Genomic DNA, 9,506 nt, shown 5'->3' on the forward strand with positions numbered 1-9,506 from the left:
GCTTTGATGCTTTTGATCACCACTAATATATTTTCTTTCTTGCTTGAAAAGTTGACGATTAGTTAATTAAAACCATCATATCATTGGCAACCTAAAAGAAAGACTTTGACCTTCTTGTTTTTTCTAATCCGGCATTTGACTTTTCTTGTACTCTCGTACGTGAGTGCTAATCTGTCCTTTTTTTGCTCGCTTAGTAATTGCAGGCAACCCCACAATTGGATCCGTCGCCATCCTCAACATGGCGAGTTCTAACGATGCTTGATGATCTTTTGTCAGATTATATTAATATCCAGAGTTTAAATTATAATATTTTCGAAGTAACGTAAGAAAAAGGATTAATTAAAAGCAAAAGAAACAAGCAAAAAACTGGAAGTAAGGAACAAAAATAGCAGGAAAATGTCACTCTTCCTTGACAAATCGACTCGACAAACCCACTCACTAAAATTTACGTGAAGCATCAGCCACAGGCTTCTGCACCAATGCAGCCGGGGAACCGCCGCCTCCGCCGCCGCCCCCCTGTTGCTTGCCAACCACCGCCGCCGCCTTTCGGTTAGGCGTCGCCTCTCGTAGCATGGACAGCACATCCCTCATCGTGGGCCGGTCCGCCGGTTTCTTGCTAGTACAAAGCAGCGCCAGCCGGAGCACCAGCATCATCTCCTCCCTCACCTCCTTGCACCCGGCCACCGCCGCCGGGTCCAGCACCTCCCACGCCCCTCCTCCTTCCCCTCTCACCACCCTTGCCCTCACCCACTCCACAATGCTGTTTCCCTCGCCGTACTCCGCCTCCACTGATCTCCTCCCCGTCACCATCTCCATCAGCACCACTCCGTAGCTATATACATCACTCCTCGCATCCACCTGCAGCGTGTATGCATACTCTGCACCACCATTAGCAAATTATTCAGTTCGCCAAGCTTTACAACAACTACACGGTTAGCTCGATATCATTGCTTTCTAGTTTCATGGCTTACCGGGGGCGATGTATCCGTAGGAGCCGGCGATGACGGACATGGTCTGGTTGGCAGTCTGGATGAGCTTGGCCACGCCGAAGTCCGCCACCCGCGCCTCCATCTCGGCGTCCAGCAATATGTTGCTGGGCTTGAGGTCACGGTGCACGATCACCGGCTCACAGTCGTGGTGGAGATAGCAGATCCCCTGTGCGATCCCCACCGCGATCCGGTATCTCGTCTCCCAATCCGCCGCCATCCCGCCGCCCTTTCCGGCGGCGGCGCCACCCCGCCGGTGAAGGAGGTCCTCCAGGCTCCCGTTCGGCATGTACTCGTAGAGCAGTAGAGTTGTCTCCCGGTTGGTACAGTAGCCGAGTAGCCGGACGATGTTCCGGTGCCGGACGGAGCCCAGCACCTCCACCTCCGCCGCCGCCACACCGCCCTTCTTTCTTATCGTCCTCCCTGCTTCTTTTTGTGGTCCCCACAGTTTCTTAACCGCTATGACCTCGCCACCTGGCATCTCGGCGCGGTACACCGTCCCCATAGACCCCACTCCGATGATCCGATCGCTCCCGGCCACGCAGTCGGCCACGTCCTCCGCCGTGAAGTTAAGCCGCTGGAATGCCGTTAACCGCCACGGCCCCGGCACCCGCGGGCCCAACCCCTCCTCCTTCCGCGCACGGGACCACCGCGTCCCGAGGATCAGCACCACCAGCCCCGCCCCCACCGCGCCGGCGGCGATCCACACGATCGCTGTCCCCGCCGAACCTCGCGCCGGCGGGGCATCCTCCCGCTCCCCGGCCGCGGTGGAGACGCCGCCTCCCGCCGCGCACGGTCGCCCTACCGGCCCGCCGCAGAGGCCGGCGTTCCCGGCGTAGGCGGAGGGGTGGAGGTTACGAAGCACGGCGCCGGAAGAGGGGACCTCACCCGCGAGGTGGTTGAACGACACGTTGAAGCTCTCCAAAGTGCTGCAGTTGTCGAACGCTGGAGGGATCGGGCCGGTTAACCCGTTCCACGAGAGATCCACGTCCGTGATTGACGGAAGCGCGGCGAGCTCCGCCGGAATCGTCCCGGTGAGCCGATTCCGGCCGAGCTTAAGGCTCACAAGCTTCGAGCACCGGCCGACGTCGGTGGGGATTTCGCCGCGCAAATCGTTGGCCTCCATCTCCATCTTGTAGAGATTTCTACACCCGGCCTCGAAATTGGGAATCTCGCCGTACAAATCACAGTAGCTCGCCGACAAGATCTGGAGCCTCGGCGCGCTCCAGATCGCCTCCGGCAGCGACCGCCGGAGGGGGTTGCCGGAAACATTCAAGAATTCGAGCCTCGGGGCGGTGCCCAGATCCGGTGGAATCCCTCCCGACAAATTATTGCTACTAAGGTCCATGTAGGTGAGGTTCGGCAGCGAGCCGAACCCGGTAGGGATCGGACCGGATAGCCGATTCCCCTCGATCCGGATCCGCCAGAGAGAGGAGCAATTAGCCAAAGCGGGCGGGATCTCGGGAGTCGAACCGGTTCGCGAAGAGGATGAGCCGAACGAGACGGTTCCCGGAGCAGAGTCCGGACGGGATAGGGCCGGAGAACGAGTTGGAGGACACGTCCAGCCTCTCCAGCCGCCCGCCGGATCCAAGCTTCTGGGGGAGCGCGCCGGTGAGGGAGTTGTTCCAGAGAAGGAGCGCCTCGAGATTCGGGAGCTCGCCAATACCCGGCGGGATCTCGCCGTCGAGCGCGTTGTTCATGAGGCTGAGGAGGGTGAGATTGGCCAACGGGGAAAGCCCGGGCGGAACGCCCCCGGAGAGGCGGTTATCCGAGAGGTCGAGCACCTTCAGAGCTCCCATGCCGGAAAAGCTCCCTGGAATCCGGCCGGAAAAACCGATTCTTGAAGAGGAACAGCGATTCCAGCCGTGTGAGGTTACCGAGCTCCGGCGGGATATCGCCGGAGAGATTCGCCGACGAGATGTCCAGGTATTGGAGCTCCGGAAACCCCCCGAGCTCCGGCGGAAGGCCGCCTTCATACGAATTGTAACCGATCTCCAGATGCTCGAGCTGGGAGAGCGAGCCTAAGCTGGAGCGGCAACCACCCGGTGAGCCAGATTTCCGGCGAGGTGGAGAAATCTTAGGCCGCGGTAAGCTGCCGAGCCCGGTGGGAATTGCCGCCCTCGGAAGAAAGCTCCCCCCGAGGTTTGAGGTGCTTCCAAGAGCCGGAGCTTTGGAGAGGCCGTGAGGAACCCGGGCCGGTGAAGCTATTGCGTAGCGTCGAGGTACGTGAGCCGGCGGAGGCCGGCGACGGCAGCGGGGGAAGGAGGAGTTGAAGTCGTTGTGGCTTGAGGTCGAGAGTTTGGAGGCGGCGGAGATCGAAGATGGCAGGCGGGAGGGGCCGCGGAAGGCGTTGCCGCTGAGGTTCAGGTGGACGAGGGAAGGGGTAGAGGAGCGGACCTCAGGGGAGATGGTGCCGGAGAGGTTCCGGCAAGAGAGTCGAGGAGCGGTGACCTCTCCGGCGGCGGAGCCAGGTGACGCCGCTCCAGGAGCACCAGGGAGGCGGGCCGGCGGCCGTGTCCGAGTGGCTTAGGACCAGTCTTGGAGCGAGGACAGTGGGTCGACGAGAGAGACTTAAGAGAGAGAAGGGCGAGGAGTGGAATGGGGGCGCCAGCAGCGGCGACGGCGAGGAGGAGGAGGAGGACGAGGAGGAGGAAGGGGAGGTGGCGGAGGTCATGTGGTGGCGGTGGAGGGGAGGAGGGGGGAAGGGGCGGGGAATATAAGCGAGGGAGGAGGGCAGCAGCGCTTTTGGGGGAGTGCCGGGAGGGGGGTGCCTCATGATTGGGTTCACCGCGGTGGAGATGATTTCGGGTCTCCCAATTCTCCCTCCCCTGCCTCTTTTTTTTAGTCCTCTCTTGTCTCTCTCTCTTTTTTATTGCGTTTTAGTTCATGGTAGTCGGATAACGGGTTCAAGCTGAATGGCCCACCATATGTTTAGGTGCATATATTAATATAGATGCATGAAGGTGATTAATTGGTATAAAAATCGCGTAAGCGTGACAAGGGGGACACGGGATCCGAGAAAGGTGGTAGGTTTTGTTTCATTAGAGTTGTGGATGGTGGGAATTTTGACGTACGAGTACTTTTATGATGATGGGTCTGCAACATTCTCCCCGCCTTGGAATGTTTTGGGGGACTTGGGTTCCGGTGCTGCTGCGGCAACGTGGACCCCGGTCTGGGCCCTTAGATCTCCAACGGACGGGTAGGATGAATCCCCAGGGGGTGCAGCAGAGACACGTCTCAGTTCCTTACGTGGCAGTTACCTGCAAGGGTTAAAATCTCACCTCCGTGATCTATGAAGAGACCTTCGAATGGGCATCGGTGGCAATTTGTGGAAATGGACGAAAAGGTCAAGAACCGGACTCATCTTTGTATTAGACCTTCACCACGATGGGATGGTCTATTATGCAGCGGATCGCTGTAAGAGCTTTTTCTGGAGAAACCAAACAGATGTTCTCATTCTTTTTTCTAATTTTATTAGTTATATTCATATTTGTATGATGTAAGAGCCAGTGTATCAAAAAAAAAAAAAAAAGGATGTGAGAATTAATATGATCTATTAAGATGTGTTGTATTATATCACTAAATTAGATTTGGAGTGGTTCCTCCCTTTATTGCAACATGAAAAGAAACTAAGAAGTGGACATAATGAAAAGATTCAAGACAGCTTACCCAAGATTTTTGATGCCATCATACCTGTTGAATATATTTTTTTGAGATAATTTCCATTATTAGATTTCAAGCTAGCAATCAAAACTAAAACTAAAACAATTTTTGTCACCCTAGTTCCTCTAAGGAATATCCTTTAAGACGCAGGGAGAAGCTAAGCTTAGATTGCATTTTCATTTCATTTCATAGTTCCATTTTAATCACCCATTTTAGTATCTTTTTGAATAATTTCTTAATATATAATATCCCCCCGCTCATGAGTTGAGGGCTTCATATTGAGTATCTTTACTAATAACGCCACAATTATGAAGCAAAAAAGAAAAGCTTAGATAATATCTAAGGAACATGTCATTTGTGGTCATTTTTATGAGCACTTATTTATGATCTTTCTTAATGGAAGGTTACGAAATCGTTTATTTTGTTTTTAAATTGGCATGTATTACAAATTCTGTAACATATATCCCATGTCATCTTAGCACCATTCAAAATAATTATGGTAACCGCACCTCCAAACTTCAACATCTATCCATGAAAAATCAATAAACTTCCTGACTCTAAAGAATGAATTCATTTATGATGCAGTGATTAATTTTATCACCATATTTCTCCAAGCTACTAAGCACCTTCATCTTATGAATGGTCTAGAAGGTGTAACATCTTTAATGCGACAAAGAATGGAAAGGTATCATGCTTATAGAAAATCACACTTGGAAATTGATGGAACAATTAGCTAGAGCAGGAGGTACCGTAGCGAAGCTGATTACAAAAGAGGGTAATCGGCTATATTAAAGATTATCATCTTGGGAGATCCGCTTGATATCTAAAAAACTACTTAGCAATAGGTCAAACAAGTGAGTAATACTGGGGGAACCAAAAAATTTGGATAAGAACTGGATTTAATGCTTGGCTATTTCAGTGCTAGCCTTCTAGATCTTTCCAAACCAAACTTCTTTGCAGGTAAAATGGCCTTTGCCAATAAGTATATTTTTTAAGTTACCCCACATCCCACGGATGGTAAGGAAAAGTATCCAACATGATCTATTAAAGTATCTCCTGAAACATGCAAGGACACTAATTGGCCAGGGATTATTTTTTTTTTCTCTCAGATGAAGCCTAACTGACTAAATCAGCTTGTCTTTTCTTCCTTGCTTTTTCTTTTTACTCTTTATCCTCCACTTAAACCCCAAAAACAAACATCTTTTATGCTTTACAGCTTAAAAGCAGTGCTTCTTAAATCGTTGCGGGGCCAATGGGGAACCGAGCTGCAGGTGAGAGTTTTTGCTGGCCACGAGATTTCTGATGGTTTCTCCGAATCCGCCGACGATTGGTGATTCATCACAGAGTCAGCTCGATCAACACGGGCTCTCCAAACCTCCCGTAGTCCCCGGGTCCACCCACTGGTCCCTGGCGGAAACACAACACGATAAAATTATTAGAACAAAATGATTCCATTTGTAAGCTTGTCTGAGGATTTGTAACTTTCTAATGTTTTAGGGGTCATTTTTGTCATGTGGAGTACTTTTCCTGTACGGGCCTTTTAATGAACAATTCGGTTATTCCGTTCTATGCTCTTTCTGTTCGTGATCTCCGTGGTCCAAATGGGAGGATCCTGGGACGGGCACATTACCCATTATGCCCCTCTTAGCTTTTCACTCTTATTTCTGACGCAAAAGCTAATACAGCTGATAAAGGGTATGGATAAAGAAAATGCTATCTAAAAGTTGTAACTTATGTACTCTTGAGAGCAAATGGAAATAGGTATTTAGATCTCAAATCTCTGTTGATGCCATGTATTGTGTAATCCATGGTTTTGATTGCTAAGAGAGAGGTTGATAATTAGAGTAAGTCCCATTATATGTAATCCTTAATGGCCTCACTATATAAAATAAACTATTATCTTTAAACTATATTAAAGTAGATTGCTTCTCGAAATTTCTTAATTTGAAAATGACTCTAATCAGATTACTCTATTAAAAGATGAAATATTTTTATAATGTCATAAATAGATTTCTTTCTTGAAAGCCTAAATATGCTAGATTCTAGTGAGGAAGGGATTTCAAAGGCTTCTTAAAAAATAGATACTTCTGGAATGAAGATATAAAATATAATGACTAGAGAAAATAATTATATAAATTAATTATTTTAAATCTTTTTACAATATAGGTCTATTAATTATTTAGACTAAAAACTTTTGCAAGTCGTATACAACTACATGTGTATTGTAACTAGTATTCTATCAATGTTTCAATAAATACTTAAATTTTATAAATAGTTAAAAATTTATTCATTATTTATTAATTCATGTTATGTTAGGTAAATATGGCCATTGATTAGGTAGTCTTAAGCAAATAACTAATGTCATTTCCATTCTGTTTCAAGAAATAAGTAAAGGTCCTAACACAGCAAAATATAGGAATATCAATTTACTCCATTCCATTGGGTACATGATCTAACCCGCCTCTAATAGGATAAATTTTATCTAACCTGCGACGAGTATAGAAAATAATAAAATCTATTCCAAATTTGATCAGAATATATAACTCTTTACGAATTCCTTTTTTAAATTAAAAAAATAATTATATTAAAAAATTGATTTCTAGTTTCAACCAACTCTACTTGTCCATTGATTTTACCCGTCCCACTATATCCAAGCAAGCATAGAATGAGTGTGGATAATAGCTTACTTGATTTAGATCCAACCTATTGGTATCCCTAAGTAACACAATAGAATATACAATATGTGAAGATAAGAGAGAGAGAGAGAGAGAGAGAGAGAGAGAGATATAAGCATTTATTTTTTTTGTTTTTTTTACTAATATAGATGTTTCATGCACATAGAGTATGGATAATTTATCTTTTTTTCTCCCAAAAAAAATAAATATAGGTAACGGACTAACGGTATTGAAATGGGGCTCTTGCGTGCTGGGGGTGACAGCACATTAACGAGTGGACGGAGAAGAGCAGGGAGGGGAGGATCATGCCGGGAGTGACGGAAAAAGTAATGACAAAACGTGGAAAAGGGGAAAGTCGTTAATGGCCGCTTCCGCCGGATGGTGGGGTACGTTATGATTGCGGAACAGCCTCGCTTTCCTCCCTGCCGGCCCGCTTTTGCTTTAAGCCTTTACCGGAGGTGGGGCCCCGCGGGCCGGGTCATCCCCCAGCCCCGTCCACCAACGCGACGCCTTCCATACGCCACTCAAGTGGTTCCGTAGGCTCATCGCACCCCCACTAGGGTAGGTCACGTTTTCTCCTCCTAGTTTTTTTTTTTTTTTGGGTGTTATCCGGAGCAACGTTGGTGCACGTGTGAGGAGGCCAGTGGCGGGCCGTGCCATTAGGCGTGAAGGGAGAGAGGTCCCACAGGCGTGATCGGCGTGTCACACGCGTGGTGATGACGTGAACACGCGCCTGCAGGTTGGACCCATGCGGTTGCCGAAGTACTTGGACAATTTCCATGAAGGCATTTGTAAATATCAACAATATCAAGTTTTCTCATTAACCAATTTCGTCGATGCTCCGATGACGGTACGTAGGGTGGTGAGACTTTGTTATATGAAGCCCGCATTCATGACGGTGGCAGCAGATGGCTGCTAGCTGTTTGACACGTCGGTTCCGATAGCAGAGTGCGGCTGCCTGGGCGGGTCTGCATCATGCGCGGATGGTGCTGTAGGCCAGTTCGATTATTCTGAAGGGCGACTCGGCCACGGTTATCGGATGGATTCAGATGGGGTCGAGGGGTGACGGCACAGACTACCCCTTGATCTGTAATATAGGGATGATGATGAGAGATGGAAGGACCTTCCAGGCCAAGCATGTATTCAGAGAAGCCAATGGGGCGGCCGACTGGGTGGCTGCCTATGCGGCCCACCACTCAGAGTACATCTTTTGGTCAGGGAAGGAAGAGCTGCCATTAGTACTGTTGGCGACCGACCGCACCGGAACCCACTCACACCGGCACTGCCCACCAACGTTGGAAAACAAAGAGAGAATAACTCTCTCGCTCCCTCGACACCGGACTCAAGGATCACCGCTTCGCTTATCCCTACGAAGGGCAAAAGATTACCCCGTGGTATCAATAGGGTAAAACACTTGAGCACCGCAGCGGATTATCAAACCAAAGGAAGAAGAAAAGGAAGAAAATAGCAAAGCAAACACAAAGATGTAACGAGGTTCGGCTACAAATAGCCTACGTCCTCCACCGCTCCAAATCTCAATAGGATGAATGATTACAGAGATAGCACACACCCGAACGATCACACGCGATCGCTCTACAAGAGATTCACACAGAATTCCCTTTGCACAAGAAGTAGGATCCCAATCCTCTTCTTCTCTAGAACCCTAGCCTCACAAACAAGAGTCTCTCTCAAATATACGGCCAATCCTATACCCTAGGGCTCTCATGAGTCCTATATATAGTCTCAAGACCTTCAGATGATCATAGCCGTCGAAACGCCACAAAAACACCAAAAGAAAATCGTCCGTATGATTTCCGCGAGCCGAGTCGACTCGGCTTAGTTCGAGTCGACTCTGGCACGTCTGGACAACTTCCAGTAACTGGCACGATCTCGAGTCGACTCGACTGGCTCGAGTCGACTCGACGATGCTTCGAGTCGACTCGACTGTAGCTCGAGTCGACTCTGACAGTCCAGACAGAAACATGGTTTTTCGGCTTTCTCTCCGGGTCGACTCGGACCTCGAGTCGACTCGACTGTTCCCGAGTCGACTCGACTGAAGCTCGAGTCGACTCCGACAGTCCGCCAGACAGAAAACTATGCAGAATTGATTTTCCTTCAATTCTCTTCATCACCAAAGGTCTCCACATACCCCAACAATCTCCCACTTGGAGACCTTGGGTAT

General features: G+C 49.0%; 1 pseudogene; it reads right to left on the reverse strand.

Moving 5' to 3' along the window:
• Positions 1-280: 280 nt before the first annotated feature.
• Positions 281-3,762, reverse strand: LOC120108537 (annotated as a pseudogene).
• Positions 3,763-9,506: the final 5,744 nt, after the last annotated feature.

Source organism: Phoenix dactylifera, unplaced genomic scaffold, assembly GCF_009389715.1.
Source record: "Phoenix dactylifera cultivar Barhee BC4 unplaced genomic scaffold, palm_55x_up_171113_PBpolish2nd_filt_p 001384F, whole genome shotgun sequence".
NCBI lineage: Eukaryota > Viridiplantae > Streptophyta > Magnoliopsida > Arecales > Arecaceae > Phoenix > Phoenix dactylifera.